Here is a 15,184-nt window from a genome sequence, read left to right on the forward strand (position 1 = left end):
ACATTAATTCGGCTAAGTCAAGAAAAACGAGAAAATTTCTTCTAAAATCTGAAGTGCAGCAACCGAGGTATATGTTATCACAACTTCAATTTTTTTTGCTCGTTTGTTCTTTATTATATGCATATAGTTTTTAGAAAGCTTATAAATAAAGCTATAAATTTAATCTTACAAGTAAAGTTTGATTTGACTTTTGTTTATTATATAGTCATTTCAATAGTTTTTTATTTTTATTTTTTTAGTTTGAAGATGAAACAACAAAAGTATAATTTTGTTTTGTTATGAGAATCAAATGGACAATTGAATCAAAATATGACACACGTAATTAAATATATATTCTTTTATTAAGAGAAGTTGATGTTTAAAAAGCTTAATTTTAGTTTTGTAATATTTTTTTATTAGGTTAAATTGATTTTTTCATTACTTTATTATATCAATTTGATAAACTTGATAATACATGACAAATTATAAAAATGTCACATCAGTAAAAAAAGAAAAAGAATAAATTAAAACCTAAAATGTAGATAAGGAGAAGTTCTATTTAACCAGCAATAATTATATGTACAAAAAATTAACTCATGCATTTCCACGGTTTAAAAATTAAAAGGCTAGTAAGAAATAAGAAATAAAATCAAGGAATATCACAAAATTTCATTTCTGCCACTACCCATATAATGACTAATAACAGTTGAAAAACACCTTCCCAGCTCTTCCCCTATATATACATTCCTTCTTCTACAGAGCGGGAAAAAGTAGCGCGGCGAAGTGTCAAGCAGCGAAAGCAACAAACGTCGTCGTTCCATCATCGAGCTCTAGGGTTTTCCATTTCGCGCATGGGGAACCTCGTGGATCAAGATCAGCAATGGCTGCTCAGTTGCTTGTCCACCACACTCGACCCCAACCCTGAGGTTCGCTGTTTCACCGAAGCTTCCCTCGATTAAGCCTCTAGCCAACCAGGTTTCGTTCATCACTTCAATTGTCTTGGTCGAAAACCTAATTGGATGCGGATTTCGCTCCGTGATGAAAAACCTTAGTTCATGTTTGGGATGGCTTGGTTATTCAGAAACGTTTGTTTAGGAACATAAGCGATTGTTTATTCAAAATTAGGTGAACTGAATTGATGCTTGTTGGTTTGTTAGGTGTGCTATGATTGTTGTTTGTGTAGTGTGATGTGGAGTGAGTGTTTTGCAGTTGAGGACTTGAGGGGGAGTGGCTATTGGTTTCGGAAATTTAGTTTGTTCGACAATGCTGTTGTTTTTTGTTTTTAATGTGTTACTAAAAGGATGAAAGGAAGAGTGGTTTTTGGTATTTCAGAGGTTGATGCATCTGCATAAGCATTTAACAAGAAGGAAATGATGATATTCACTAGGGTGGTAGCTTGTTGAATGTGAACATATGGTAATGGTGTTATGTATCAATCTTGTGCGGGCTTGATAATCATCATTGTTGAACGAGAATTGTATTTGTCATACTTAAACGGGAATTATATGGTTGATTTTCTTTAGTGAAGCACTTATTGCTGTTTTGCTTTATCTTTTGTAATTTGTATATTGTCTATAACTTGGCCATGGAGATGAAGGAGCATAACTCGTAATGCTCATTCAATGCTACTTTTACTTAACGAATATTCTTAATCTGGTTCAACCATGTTTCTATCCTAATTTTAAATGTTAAATTGTCCTGAAGGTTTTGGCAGTGCATTATCAAAAGTTGCTACAAACAAGGAGCTCGTTGTGGGACTGCGTCAGATATCCTATTTCATAATGATCACATACTTAGTGTTATTTTTTATTCAGAAGTTGGAACCAAAACATTTCCTTCCATCTTTTCATTATTTTTCTTAAAGAAAGAAATATTTTGTGAGTTTTTCAGTGTTCATAGTAACAATCACTATGTTAGTTTTTATCATTGGTGAAAGTGATTACTAAATAGAACTTGTAGGAAACGAAGAAGACAGCTGATTGGACAACTAAGGAAGGAAACATTTGTTGTTGTATGCAATAACGCTACACTTGACATTTTCCTTGTTATCGAATTATCTAATCTTTAGAGTAACTTGATGAAGGACATTTGTGCTATGTTTTTTCTATCCTTTACAATCTTTTTATCATCTTAAATATTTCCTATATAATCCTTTCGAAAAAAGGAAACAAAGTGAAAAACAATATGACATTTTGTAAGTAAAAGTAACAAAAAAACATTTTCTCAAACTAAATGCCCTTTTATTCTGAGGAGAAAACAACTTTCTATAATCTTCATGTTTCATTTACAAACTTTTGCAAATAGGAAAGAAAGTCAAACAATATGACATTTTTGTATGTAAAAGTAAAAACATAAAACATTTTCTTGAACTAAATGCCCCCTTATTCTTTTAGGAAAAAAACAAAAGTTTTATGCTATCTTGCTTGTTCCTTTTTTTTCATCAACATGTGAAGAACTATACTAGAGTTACAAGTCAAATGTTTTCATTTTCCTTCTTCCATGGGCTTTTTTTTTTATCAGCAATGATAATATTGTATATATATAATATGGAGTACCAGAGGTACTGATAATACAGAGATAGGGGATACCATACAAATGGTTCCACAATCAGACAGTCACAGTCTAAAAGAGAACCATTCTATGGTTACAATTGAAATTTACATGTATTACTCTCCTATTTGTTCTATCCTCTGTTGATACACAAAACCCTATCTAATGCTACTTGACCATTGATTAAAGTGGATTATGAAGTCTTTCTCCAAGCTCCTAAGCCAAGTCCAAAGAAGGAATGTTGCATCTTCAAACAGTTTATTAGCATTGAAAGTTGCATTAGAGAACACTATACTATTTCTGAGCTGCCAAATAGACCATGTTAAATCTAACCACCAATATTGCCATCTCTTGATTCCTACTCCATCAGCTTGACCATCTATTTGTTGAAGGAAATTGTGTTTTGGAGTTAGGAGAAAAGCACCTTTTATATTCATCCATGACATGGTTTCCCACCGAATAGGTTCGATTTTGCTGCAGTGAAAGAATAAGTGGAATGCACCCTCCTCTTTATTTCTACAAAAAGGACAAAACATATCTATTACTTGCACTTGTCTCCTCTGCAGATTTTGTCTTGTCGGCAGTCTGTCTCTAAGTAGCCTCCATGCAAAGACCGCTATTCTGCTTGGAATCTTTATTCTCCATAATTCCTCAAAGCAATCCTCCTGACTTCCTACTGCTGATTCCTCCCCCAGCATATTATAGGCATTGTGTGTTGAATATTGATCTGTTGGGTCTCCAATCCACTCCCAAACATCAGATCCTTGTTGCTGTATGGCCTTACCTTCAATCTCTCTTACAAAACTGATAGCCAAGTCAATTTCATTGTCAAACAGCGGCCTTCTCCAGGTAAAATTCCACTCCCAACCTATATCCTTGTGACTTCCCACCTGTCGGATAAGCTGATTCTGCTGTGATGATATCAAATAAAGTCTAGGATATTTTTCTGCCAGTGTTTCCTTCCCACATATCCACTTATCCTCCCAGAATTTGATTTTATCTCCACTTCCTACCTTCCACTTCAGACCATTTTGAATAACCTGCCCCTGATGTGAATGAAGGAGAGCATTTTTTAAATCTCTCCACCATATTGATTCAGGGCCTACTCTATCAGCTTCAACCAGACCCCGCCATCCTCCATATTTAGATTCCAATACCCTAGCCCATAATTCCCTTTGATGTTGCATGAGATTCCACTTCCATTTGCCGAGCAATGCAAGGTTAAAGTTGTTGATGTCCTTGATGCCCAGACCTCCATTTTTGATATGAACCCTCATTGCACAAGGGCTGACTTAGGATCGTCTAGGATTAAACCTTGTTGGAAAATTCAGAAAATTGATTAAGAAAAGGATGGGAAATTGGAAAGATTCAAGGGTTGGGCAGTGGCTAATTTCCTGGGACTTAATAAGTTGAATCTTGGCATAAAATGGATGAATGGGATGGTAAAAACGTAGGTTAAGTGATGGATGAATAGAAATATAAAAATGGTTATAACTCATGCTACAGGGATCCAAATGAGGTGATTCCAAAATGAGGTGAAAGGACTCGTTTTGAATTTCAATTTAGGCTCAAGAATCACTTAATTTGAACAAGTAAAACGAGAGTTATGGTCATGAGATAATTTGGATTTTCTGGAATGGTGGTTTGAAAGAACAAGGTTGAAGATGAAATGGTGGAAGGAAAGAATCACTCTTTCCAACGAGGGCAACACACAAAGGATGTGAAAGACCTTTGATATAGCTAGGGTGTTCTTGAATCACTCAAGAACTTAGGAGAATCACTCTCACTAAGAAAAAGAGATAAACTCTAATTTTTCTGAATAAAACGCAGCATGTGTTTATTGATAAAATGGTTCAGCTTATATAGAAGCTTTACATTAGATTTTAGTAATGATCCACTAACCCAGGGAATTAAAAGAACTTAATGGCTGAGTGTAACTGAAATTGTGGCAACCAAAAGTCACCCCCAACAGCCATCAAGCCAGCCACCATTTGGTCTCCCAATAGGCTGATGCCTAGGTTGCCAATTGGGCCCTTATTACAACTTGAACTAAACCAAACTAAAGCCCTTTTAGTTGATTAACCCAAAACATATTCTTGGTCAGCCAACTTTACAAGGATTGGGCCATTATTTAGACAAACTAAACTCTCTAAAATTGAGACAAAGTGGTGCCCTTTAGTCCTCCTTCATTTGGGCCATGATACAACTCACAACCTTGGACTTTTCTCCTTGAAACTTGGGCTTGTATTCAAATAGTATGGACAACACTTGTTGAAGAGCTTCCTTGGCTTTCCTTGCTCTAGCCCTTGTCATAGGTCCTCCAAGTCCTTCAAGTGGATCCTTGCCCTTGCTCTTGGTCATGTCCTCATCATTCTCTCCCTCTTGAGAAGGATTTGTCCTCAAATCGGATTCTCCATCTGCATCAAAAAGAGATAAGTCAGAGACATTGAAGGTGGAACTAACATTATACTCACCGGGCAACTCAACTTTGTAAGCATTGTCATTGATTCTTTCAAGCACTTGAAATGGTCCATCTCCCCTTGGTTGAAGCTTTGATTTCCTTTGTTCCGTAAACCTTTCTTTTCTCATGTGCACCCGAACCCAATCTCCAGGTTCGAAGACAACCTTCTTTCTCCCTTTGTTGGCTTGTTTAGCATAACTTTTATTTCTCCTCTCAATTTGATTTTTGACTCTCTCATGCAGCTTCTTCACATAGTCCGTATTTGCTTGACCTTCTTTATGCTTGAAAATAGAAACATTGTGCATAGGCAAAAGATCAAGAGGAGTTAGTGGGTTAAAACCATAAACAACTTCAAAGGGAGAACAATTAGTGGTGGTATGAACAACTCTATTATAAGCAAACTCAACATGGGGTAAACAAACTTCCCAAGTTTTTAAGTTCTTCCTCAAAATTGTCCTAAGCAAAGTTCCCAATGTCCTATTAACAACTTCTGTTTGCCCATCGGTTTGTGGGTGACAAGTGGTTGAAAATAACAATTTAGTGCCCAACTTGCCCCACAAAGTCCTCCAAAAATGGCTTAGGAACTTAGAGTCCCTATCACTAACAATGCTCCTTGGCAAACCAACGAATCTCACAATCTCCTTGAAAAACAAATCAGCCACATGGGAAGCATAATCAACTTTTTGACATGGAATAAAATGAGCCATTTTAGAAAACCTATCAACAACCACAAAAATGGAATCTCTACCACTGTTTGTTTTTGGCATCCCCAAAATAAAATCCATGGATAAATCAATCCAAGGATACTTCGGAATTGGCAATGGAGTATACAATCCATGAGGCTTTACCTTAGACTTTGCCTTTTTGCATACAATGCAATGTTCACAAAATTTCTGCACATCCTTTTTTGTATGAGGCCAATAAAAATGTTCTTGTAATGTTTCTAGAGTCTTTTGGACCCCAAAATGCCCCATTAAACCTCCTTCATGTGCTTCACAAACAAACAAATTTCTTGTAGAACATTTAGGCACACACAATTTGTTTTCTTTGAAAAGAAAGCCTTCATATCTAAAGAAACCATTTTCTGAAAATTTTTCACAATTTTTAAAAATTTCTCCAAAAGTTTCATCATTTCCATACATGCTTTTCAAACATTCAAGACCAATCAATTTTGTTTCAAGCATAGAAAGTAATGCATGACGCCAAGAAAGAGCATCGGCTACAATATTACCTTTTCCCTTTTTATGTTTGATAGCATAAGGGAATTTCTCTAGGAATTCCACCCACTCACATGCCTTTTGTTAAGCTTGCCTTGCCCCTTGATATATTTGAGGGACTCATGGTCACTATGAATGACAAATTCCTTGGGATAAAGGTAGTGTTGCCATGTTTTCAAAGCCCGTACTAAGGCATACAACTCCTTATCATAAGTTGAATAGTTAAGGGTAGGACCACTTAACTTTTCACTAAAATAAGTAATTGGATGGCCTTCTTGCAACAACACTGCCCCAATCCCAACATTTAAAGCATCACACTCAATTTCAAAAGATTTTTGAAAGTTTGGCAACGCTAGTATGGGGGCATTAGTTAGCTTTTGCTTGAGAACATTGAAAGCTTCTTCTTGTTTCTCTCCCCATTTGAAACCAACATTTTTCTTGAGCACTTCATTGAGAGGTGCTGCCAATGTGCTAAAATCCTTCACAAATCGTATATAAAAACTTGCTAAGCCATGAAAACTCCTCACCTCGGTCACGGACTTAGGTGTAGGCCATTCTTGAATAGCCCTAACCTTCTCCTCATCAACTTGCACTCCTTTTGAACTTACAACAAATCCAAGAAACACAACATGGTTAGTACAAAAGATGCATTTTTCAAGATTGGCATACAATTGTTCTTCTCTAAGCACACACAAGACATATTTTAAATGATCAATATGCAAATCAAGTGAAGTGCTATAGATAAGAATATCATCAAAGTACACCACAACGAACTTTCCTATGAACTCTCTCAAGATATGGTTCATTAATCTCATGAAAGTGCTAGGAGCGTTAGTTAGGCCAAAAGGCATAACCAACCATTCATACAAACCATATTTTGTTTTAGAAGTAGTTTTCCATTCATCCCCTTCTCTAATCCTAAGTTGATTGTATCCACTTTTTAAATCGATTTTAGAGAAGTAACATGCACCATGATATTAATCAAGCAAATCATCAAGCCTAGGTATAGGATGCCTATATTTAATGGTGATGTTATTAAGGGCTCTACAATCAGAACACATGTGCCATGTCCCATGCTTATTAGGGACCAAAATCACTGGGACAACACAAGGACTCATACTATCTCTTATCCAACCTTTGCTAATGAGTTCATCCACTTGTCTTTGATTCTCTTTGGTTTCTTGTGGATTACTTCTATAGGCTGGCCTATTGGGCAAAGAAGCTCCCAGAATGAGATCAATTTGATGCTCAATTCCCCTCAAAGGTGGTAGTCCATGTTGGATCAAGTGGCCTCAGAATAATTAAGAAGGGGGGGAGGGGTTGAATTAATTATTATTGTACCTTGACTGATTAAAAAATTATCCTTCTTAACGTTACTAGATTTAATTAGGCTTTTACCGCAAAGTTAAGAAAGTAAAAAACAGTAATTGAAACTTAACCAAAAGTAAAAGCGATAATTAAAAGTGCACAGCAGAAATTAAAAGTGTAGGGAAGAAGAAGACAAACACAAGAATTTTATACTGGTTCGGCAACAACCCGTGCCTACATCTAGTCCCCAAGCAACCTGCGGTCCTTGAGATTTCTTTCAACCTTGTAAAAACCTTTACAAGAAAAGATCCACAAGGGATGTACCCTCCTTTGTTCTCTTTGAATAACCAAGTGGATGTACCCTCCACTTGAACTGATCAGAGATGTACCCTCTCTTGTTCTCAGTTACAACAACCCAAGTAGATGTACCCTCTACTTGTACCACAAAGGATGTACCCTCCAATGTGTTAAGACAAAGTTCTCAGGCAGTTAGTCCTTTGAATCTTTGTAAAGGGGAAACAAAAGATATCTCAGGTGGTTAGTCCTTTGAAATCTTTTTTTAAGGGAAAGGGAAGAATCAAAAGAATTCTCAGACTGTGTCCTTTCGAATTCTTTGAAAAGGGAGAAGGGAGACACAAAAGAATTCAGGCGGTTAGTCCTTTTTTCTTTGGGAAAAGGGAGAAGAGAGACACAAAAAGAATTCAGGCGATTAGTCCTTGTTGAATTCTTTTTGGCAAAGGGAGAAGAGAATGAAAAAATATAGCACACTTTTGTTTTCTGCAGAAGAATAAGGTTTGGAAAATAGAAAACTTAGAAAGGTTTTTGGCAAAGGAAGAAGAAGAAAGATGAGAAGCATGAGTTTCATGAAATCTCAAAAGTTGTTCAAGAAGTTCTTAAAAGTTGTAAAAGTTGTTTGAATGCAAGTCAAGGTCTTGCTTTTATAGACTCTTGATGTCTGGTCAAGAAAACCATTGGAAGAGTTATAACCTTGAGAAAATCTTGAGAAAACCATTGGAAGAGTTACATCTATTGACTTTTTATTCAGAACTTGTCACTGTTAATCGATTACCATAACCATGTAATCGATTACACAAAGCATTTTATGAAAAGATGTGACTCTTCACAATTGAATTTGAATTTCAATGTTCAGATACATTGGTAATCGATTACCAATATATTGTAATCGATTACACCATTTAAAAAACATTTGGAACGTTGCAAATTCAGTTAAAAGCTTTTGAAATCAAACTTTACCACTGTTAATCGATTACAGGAAACTGGTATTCGATTACCAGAGAGTAAATACTTTGGTAACTTAGAAAAATTTGAGAAAACTTTTCTTGTAAAACAAAACTGTGCTATGTTTGGTTTTTGGAAAATCTTTTTCAATACTTCCCTTGTGAAGTCTTGAATCTTGAAATCATCTTCTGTTGAATCTTGATTCTTCTTGATGTCTTTTCTTTAATCTTGATCTTGAACTTGTTGACTCAATCTTGACATCATTCTTTTGGGCTTTTTGTCATCAACAAAACTACTTAAATCATACTGATTCATCATCATGAAGCTTGCTTCTACAGTCCACTTGGCACATTTGATGGAAACATGTCTTGAAAATCCTGCAAAAGAGTTTTAACACTAGAAGGCACTTCAAAATCATCAAAAGTGTTAGTGGTCAAAATCTGATTTTTGCAAAACAAGATGTATAGTGACTGTTTAGCACAAAACAGCCTCTTGACCTCACTTTTTGTGGCTAAATAGCTCTCCCTCACTTCAAGTGTTTCACTCTTTTTCCTCTCAAGTGTTTCCCTCTTTTTCTCACTCTCAAGTGTTTTGCTCACTTTTTCTTTTTCTCTTTTCTCTTGAAGAAGTCTCTCATTTTCTTTTGATCCTCACACACTTCTTGTGGACTCAATGGTTTGAGCACAATCTCTTTGTCTCGGTGCATGAAAGAGATCTTGTTGGTGAAATCGTCATGATTGGCTCTTTTATCAAATTGCCAAGGTCTCCCCAAAAGTAAGTGACTGGCCTCCAAAGGAACAACATCACAAAGTACCTTATCATTGTATTTCTCAATGGAAACGTCCACTTCAACTTGCTGCCTTACTTGTACCTCCCCATCCTTACTAAGCCATTGAAGTTTGTATTGCCTAGGATGTGGTTTAGTAGCTAAATTTAGCTTTGACACTAATCTAGCACTAGCCACATTGGTGCAACTACCTCCATCAATGATCACCATGCACACCTTGCCATTGATTAAATATCTAGTGTGAAAGATGTTTTCTCTTTGGCTCTCCTCCTCATGCTTCAATTGACCACCAAGTAACCATCTAATCATCAACAAATCTCCCTCTGGAGTCTCCTCTTCCTCTACGTACTCACTCTCTTCTTCCTCTTTAACATTAGATTCACTTATATATTCTCCATCTCTAAGAACCATGGACCTTTTGTTAGGGCACTCATAAGCATAGTGTCCTAGGCATTGGCACTTGAAACACTTCACATCTCTACTCCTTTTAGAGGGTTCCTCTTGGGACTTTGAGCAAGTTTTTGATGGGGTAGGTGTGGAACTACTAGAAGTAGCAGCCCCATCTTTCTTACCTTTGTCTTTCCAACTAGAAGAACCAAAGTTGGTAAAATTCCTCTTAGCCACTCCTTTCCTTTTTAATTGTTGCTCTACTTGGATTGCTTTGTGAAGCAAATCATCCATTTCAACAAACTCCTGCAGCTCAACAATATCACGAATATCATTAGTCAAACCATTAAGAAATCGAGCCATAGTTACCTCCTCATCTTCTTCAATCTTTGCTTGAATCATGAGCACATCCATTTCCTTGAAATACTCCTCAACCCCCTTGTTGCCTTGGGTTAGTTTTTGGAGCTTGAATTTCAAATCCCTTGAGTAACTAGCCGGCACATACCGCTTCGTCATGATCCTTTTCATCTCCGCCCATGTATCAACCATTGGCTCTTCATTTCTTGCTCTCTCCTTTTGTAGCTTCTTCCACCACACAAGAGCATAGTCGGAAAACTCCATGGCGGCAAGCTTCACCTTTTGGTCCTCCTCATAGTTGTTGCATGAGAAAACATGCTCTATTTTCATCTCCCACTCCAAGTAGGCCTCCGGATCATTCTTTCCTTTAAAGGGAGGAATGTTGAGTTTAATACCATCAATTCGGTTTTGTCTAGGAACACCATCATTCCCTCTTCTCCTCCTTTCTTCTTCATTATGATCTCTATTCTCCATTTGATCCAACCTCTCATGGAGCACATCATCTCGTTGTTTCATTAACCTCTCCAAATGTTGCATCAAAGCTTGCATTTGGAATTGAGAAAGCCCCACTCCATCATTAGGATTTGTTCCTGCCATCTCAAACAAACAAATCAAACGTAACAAGACAATTATAGTTGCTGTTTGAATACCTCACTCACTCAAGTGTATCACACAATTATGGTTTTTCTCTAATGAAACACTCTTGCCTTTAATTCCCCTTGAGTTCTTAGGCAATTCAAGAGATTATGGCCACAACAAAGAACAATTCACCAATATGTGTAAGGTAAGGCTAGAGAAACAAGGAAAAGGTTAACCAAGAAAAAGGCTAACAATGTTTTTAGGCACAAATGAAGGAAACAAAATTCAGAATTTAGGAATTCAAGTAACAATCCTTCATGCAACCAATATATTACCTTAAAGATATTTTTTTTTAAAGTTCCTCAAGCATGAACCATTCAGCCCAATTTTTTTTTTTTTAATTTTGCTTATACGAATTTCTGTTTTTTTTTTATAACAAAGAGATCAAAAGGCTTAACTTTTGCAATGGTTCAGCCTAAAAAATATATGAATAAAAAGGTAATATAAATGGCAAAGAGAATAAAGAAGGATGTTACCCAATATTTCCAACAAAGGAAGTGTTGGTCCTAGAACTGGAGCTCTGATACCAAATGATATGAATCCTCATTGCACAAGGGCGGACTTAGGATCGTCTAGGATTAGACCTTGTTGGAAAATTCAGAAAATTGATTAAGAAAAGGATGGGAAATTGGCAAGATTCAAGGGTTGGGCAGTGGCTAATCTCCTAGGACTTAATAAGGTGAATCTTGGCATAAAATGGATGAATGGGATGGTAAAAACGTAGGTTAAGTGATGGCTGAACAGAAATATAAAAATGGTTATAACTCATGTTACAGGGCTCCGAATGAGGTGATTCCAAAATGAGGTGAAAGGACTCATTTTGAATTTCAATTTAGGCTCAATAATCACTTAATTTGAACGAGTAAAACGAGAGTTATGGTCACGAGATAATTTGGATTTTCTGGAATTGTGGTTTGAAAGAACAAGGTTGAAGATGAAATGGTGGAAGGAAAGAATCACTCTTTCCAGTGAGGGCAACACACAAAGGATGTGAAAGACCTTTGATATAGCCAGGGTGTTCTTGAATCACTCAAGAACTTAGCAGAATCACTCTCACTAAGAAAAAGAGATAAACTCTAATTTTTCTGAATAAAACTCAACATGTGTTTATTGATAAAATGGTTCAGCTTATATAGAAACTTTACATTAGATTTTAGTAATGATCCACTAACCTAGGGAATTAAAAGAACTTAATGGTTGAGTGTAACTGAAATTGTGGCAACCAAAAGTCACCCCCAATAGCCATCAAGCCAGCCACCATTTGGTCTCCCAATAGGCTGATGCCTAGGTTGCCAATTGGGCCCTTATTACAACTTGAACTAAACCAAACTAAAGCCCTTTTAGTTGATTAACCCAAAAAATATTTTTGGTCAGCCAACTTTACAAGGATTGGGCAATTATTTAGACAAACTAAACACTCTAAAATTGAGACAAAGTGGTGCCCTTTAGTCCTCCTTCATTTGAGCCATGATACAACTCACAACCTTGGACTTTTCTCCTTAAAACTTGGGCTTGTATTCAAATAGTATGGACAACACTTGTTGAAGAGCTTCCTTGGCTTTCCTTGCTCTAGCCCTTGTCATAGGTCCTCCAAGTCCTTCAAGTGGATCCTTGCCCTTGCTCTTGGTCATGTCCTCATCATTTTTCTTTTGGTAAGCACATTGTCTCCCACCTAATCCATGCAATCTTGTTTTGGTCAGGTCCACCTCCCCATAGGAATCTACGTTGTAATCTCACCAGCTTATCCACCATTGATTTAGGCACCCTGAAAAAACAAAAAAAGTAGATAGGAATTGATGTTAGCACTGATTGTATTAGTGTCACTCTCCCCCCCAAAGGATATGTGTCTCTGTTTCCACTTTGCTAACTTTTTCTCACATTTCTGGATAATGGGATCCCACATCTGACGTCGCCTCAGGTTGGCCCCTATAGGTATTCCTAGGTAAACTAAAGGAAAAGCCAACAAACCACAATTCAAATATTTGGTTGCCTGTTGCTTCCATTGATCTGTTTCACCAAAAGCTCCAAAATAGCTCTTTGCAAAGTTTATTTTTAGGCCTGATGCAAGTTCAAACGTCCTTAGGATAATTTTTATTGCTTTAACGTTCTCCATAGTTGCCTCCCTAAAAAAGATTGTATCATCAGCATACTGTAAGATGCTTATACTCACATTATTGGAGCCTACTTGGAAACCCTTATACAAATTTTCCTCCTTAGCTATCCTCATTAGCCCATTCAAAGCTTCAGCTACCACATTAAATAGGAAGGGTGATAATAGATCCCCTTGCCTAAGTCCCCTTTTGGGGGAGAACTCAGCCATGGGGCTACCATTCACCAAAACCGAAATAGACGCAGATTTTAAACACCCTCAATCCATTTGGAACTGAAATCTGTTATTTCCAACATGTACAACAGAAAATCCCAGGAGACCGAGTGCCTTCTCATAATCTACTTTGAATACAAGGAATGATTTGCTGCTCTTTTTGGCCTCTTCAATCACCTCATTTGCAATGAGAGCACAATGTAATAGATGTCTTCCCTCAATGAATGCATATTGGGTCTCATCTACGATATATGCCATCACCTTCTTCATTCTTTTTGCCAATAACTTGGAGACTATCTTGTACATACAACCTATTAGTGAGATAGGTCTGTAGTCATTCAAGAATTGTGAATCATCCACCTTGGGAATTAAAGCAATGAAGGATGCATTACAACCCCTTGGCAAGGCACCATTGACATGAAATTCATCTAGAAAACGGAGAACATTAGGTTTAATTAGCTTCCAGAACTGCTTGATGAATTTAAAATTCATTCCATCAGGGCCTGGGCTTTTCTCACTCCCACAATCCCATATAGCCTATTTTACTTCCTCCTCTTGAAAGCGAGCCACCAACATATCATTATGGTGCTGACTAATCGTCTGAAAATAGATTCCATCAAGCCTAGGTCTGTGTTTATCTTGTTCTTGAAATCTTTGTGAGGAAAATGATCTAACTTCCTCCTTCACCTTATATGGCTCAACAATGCATATTCCACCAATCATGACTCCCTTTAGAGAGTTATTCCTGTGATTAGCATTCATCATTAAATGAAAGTAACATGCATTGCAGTCTCCATGCTTGATGCATCTTGATCTCGTCTTTTGTCTCAACAACAATTCATAAGCATGGGCAGCTACCCATAGAGCTTCCTGTAATTGTCTCATTTTCATCTCTTCTTGAGTAAATAGCTATCTTTGGATTGTATCCTCCTCCATTTTGTTTAATTCATCTTCAATCTTCTTGACCTTCTTGAAATTATCTCCAAAACTCTTCTTATTCCAAATCTTCAGCCTTTGTTTGAGTCTCTTTATTTTTTCTTTGAGATCATAACCTCCTCAATCTGGTTGCTGATTGGAGGTCCAACAATTGTGAACAGTTTCCTTGAAAAAGTTGTCTAATAACCAGCAATCTAGAATCCTAAAAGGTTTAGGACCCCAGTCTACAGATATAGACCTAAGCAGGATTTGACAATGGTCTGAGAAGTTCCTAGGTAAAGTAATTTTAGTGCTTGCAGGCCATTTTCCAAGCCACTCAGGAGATAGTAGGAATCTGTCAAGCTTACTCCTGGACGCCCTGTTTGGTCTAAACCAAGTGAATTTTCTTCCCAACCATGGTGCCTCAACAACCTCCAAATCATCTATCCAACCATTGAACTCTTTGATGTTGTTATTCCTTGAGTCCCTTTGGCATATGCCAAATCTTTCAACTGGGTACCTGATGCTGTTGAAATCACCCAAAATGCAGCAAAGATCCCCAGACAGTGAGTGTTTCAGCTACTTTACATGATCCCACAATGTCCTCTTATTTTGAATGTCACATGGGGAGTAGATTGTAACTATATTGATTTGCTGTGCCGCCCTAATCCATTCCCCTACCAGGACAATAAAGCCATTTTCAATGACTTTCCTTTGTAGCTTGAATGTGTTTTCACTCCACAAACATAAGATTCCTCTTGTTGTGTTATTAGTGGGTTGCATCTCCCAACTAACCTCAAGATCCCCCCACAATGATTGGCACATGGCTTTATCAATCGACTCTTTCTTTGTCTCATGTAAACATATCGTCCGCATTCTCCTTCTTGATCAATCTTTGAATAGCTATCCATTTTATCCCCCTCCCTAATCCCCTGACATTGTATGATATAATATTCATAGACAACTGCTATTGTTTCCACCATTTCCTCTCTACTGATTCTGTAGTAGAGTCATTATTGGTA

The 15,184-nt window shown here is 37.0% G+C and overlaps 1 pseudogene; it reads left to right on the forward strand.

Moving 5' to 3' along the window:
* The first annotated feature begins 771 nt into the window (after window positions 1–771).
* The window catches only part of LOC114410756, a 210,811-nt pseudogene continuing 196,398 nt past the window's right edge, over window positions 772–15,184 (forward strand).

Source organism: Glycine soja, chromosome 4, assembly GCF_004193775.1.
Source record: "Glycine soja cultivar W05 chromosome 4, ASM419377v2, whole genome shotgun sequence".
NCBI lineage: Eukaryota > Viridiplantae > Streptophyta > Magnoliopsida > Fabales > Fabaceae > Glycine > Glycine soja.